We start from the raw sequence: 3099 nt of genomic DNA on the forward strand, positions 1-3099 counted from the left end.
TGTTTGTTATTAATTTTGTTAAATAGCCTGCATCTCGCCAGATGTTGTTTGTTATCGAATCCTAATTCATTGAGGAAAAGATTGTGATCAAGCAAAGTTTTACAGATTTGCTGTAAATTGTTTCTTGCAATTCAAGTATTCTTGCTTGTTTGCAAAATAACCCAGATGTGCACAAATATACTGTATTTGCCACTTATTATTGTGGTTTTAAATATTTGATTATTTTAGTTCTGGAAAGAGGGTAGATTTTTAAACAAAATTGTCACTTATAAACACTTAAACCTGTTAAAAGCATTTGAGATCAACTAAATGTTTTGAAAACAAATTCTCATAATTCCAAGCAACTGATCACCACTAAGCATTGGGAAGGATTTGGAATTTAACCTACTAAATTAGTTGTCTCAAAGGGATTGTGAAAGTTTGATGGCCTTGCTTTTTAGTGATTTCAACACTGATTTCTACAACTTCCTAAAATTCTCTGCCTCCACCTACCTGGAAAAACCTCGTTAAAATTTGTATATTAAAGCATGCATCTCTTATTATTCTCTCCAAACATTCTTAACTAATGCCTGGTATCCATTTTCTTTTGTGAAGCGCTTCATGTGTGTTTTAATTTGCATTCAAAGTACTTTAGCAATGCAAGTTGTTGGAATGTTCAGAGTTCTTTTACAGCTGAAAACAGATTCTGATCATATTGCAGATCAAGAAACAGACTTAATTCAATTATTTGTTGATATCACCCTGGAAATTAGGTACAAATTCACGTGTCTATCCTTTAGTGCCCATTGTGATTTGAAGATTCAAGCAACTGCTGCTAAAGTTCTTCCAATTTTTGGAAGCACTATTTAATGGGATATAATGTGTCTGTGTTGTGGGCAGGAGGTGATGGCAATACATTCACATTTTACTGCTGATTTTATAAATGTTTCCTCTTGTCTACTGTATGTCTAACAAGCTTAAAAATATCCCTATCAACAGTTTTAATGAGCAATGTATTCTCTTTGGGTAACCGTAACTTGCATGTGATCTGCCTGCAGGGGAAACAAAAATTCAGTAAAGTCCTCAACTGTGTGATCACATACTCACCCGTTGTACAAGCCTTGTTCAGTCTTTATTCCATGTTTTCCATAGTGCTAAAACTACCATTCTCTATCAATAGTGACATACCTTACAAATACAGCATTCGTTTTATTCTCAACTTGCATCACTGCAAGTCTTATTACTAAGGGGTAGAATTCGTTCAAATCCACTCTCAATAACCCTATAAACAAATCACAATGTTAGGGTAGTCTTAATTGGATGAGCAGTCAGTTTAGCAGAGTTTTTTGCTAGCAAGCTACATGGTTCTGGATGATTATAAGCTCCAGCAGAACTGAATGACACCTTGAGGCTTGACTTGTAGCATCAGTACATCAGATGTCTGGAGAAAAATACTTGTCTCACTCTAGAGAGCGAATGCATTCTCGCTACTGTGCAATAAAAAGCTCTACCTATTTCCAAGTAACTTGGTTTGACGACATGAGCATGGTAATGAGTTTTACCAAGTGACTAAAAATTTAGAAGCTTTTGAATGTAACAGTAAGTTTTAAACAATTACATCGATCAAGCTTAACGCTATTGTCAGCTCAAAATGTTAACATTAATGTTTAAAATAATGGTAAGTCTTTATTTTGTTTGCATGCATTCTAATTTATATTATTCACTATCTTCCCTGTAAGCCATGAGTAGATGAATTGAAGTTCAAAATTCGTGTAAGATTTTAAAATTTATTTCACCTTGCTTCATCGCACTTTTATGTTGAATTAAGTAGTTGAATTAAGCTGTTTAAAGACTACAAAATTCTACTTTTAACTGGCGTTATAATAATTTGTCAATTTTAGTAAATTTTATTTGCATAAACACTTTCAATGTCCTCCAGTCACTAAATCCTTAATAAAAATATTTTCATCCGTTAAACAGCAATTCTTTTAAAATATTTAGCAGTTCGTTCACATACTTGATTAATACTGAATTAATGATTTCATGGCACTTTCAAACAAATACATAGGCTTTATACTAGATCAGAAATTTAGAATACTCATCTACCTTGACTGACTTTACTGTGGGGGTCTCTAGGTGTTAACAGTGACTGTTTATGGCCACAGACAAATGCAAGTGGAATCAACTATTACACGTGATCAAACAGTAACATGTAGGTGTAGAGTACAGATCACTTACAATTTGATCCTGGTGATTACTGAAAGCGAAGAAAGACTTTAATAAGTCACACTGAAGTCCCAGAAATAGGTTAAGATTACCAGGAAAGGATCTTACGAATAGAAGTGTGGGACTTGGTGTCTGAGAACCATTATATTAAAGAATGATACTGTTATCACTGACACTCTGTGTTTTTCACAGCCATCTGAATGCAAAATTACCTTAGTAGATTCAGCAATCTGGTTTCAAAAATCTCTTCTGGACACCCAGCAACAGTTTTGATCTGGTGAATTCTTTGGGTTATGCATATGACAGGAGGCAAATAATCCTGTAGATGAGTTAACCACTGAATAACCAATACAGTTTATGTTCATAAAATATGGACAAGGCTTCCTTTCAAAACATTGATAATTGTTGATCATGAAGAATAGGACCAAAAACAAAATCTTACCATTGTTCCCATTACAGAATAGAGCAAAAAATTGCTATCATGCTTTTCTTGCAGCTGAGTATGGTTGGAGTAAAGATACTTGCTGTTAACCACAAAGCAACAAAATCACTGGCTAGAAATGAGGACTGCTGTAACTTTCCTATCCTCCCTGAAACAATGAGGTCAATTGTGGTGCAATAGTAATGCCCCTACCTCTGAGCCAAGAGGCCTGGGTTCATGTCACACCTGCTCCAGAAGTGTGTAATAAAATCTCTGAACAGGTTGAATTTTTTAAAAATCGTAATTGTTGAAATATGTTAACTGGGTGCAGGGTTCGGGGTCATCTGGTCTCTGTGTAACTTAGTGGATGGTTGCAGTAGTGTGGCACTAAACCACTGGCAGATGAACCGCTGGTTGTCACACAAATGTAAAACATGAAGCATTTTTGACAGAAATAGTAGGAACTGCAGATG

This window comes from Rhincodon typus, chromosome 22, assembly GCF_021869965.1.
Source record: "Rhincodon typus isolate 14 chromosome 22, sRhiTyp1.1, whole genome shotgun sequence".
Classification (NCBI taxonomy): Eukaryota; Metazoa; Chordata; class Chondrichthyes; order Orectolobiformes; family Rhincodontidae; genus Rhincodon; species Rhincodon typus.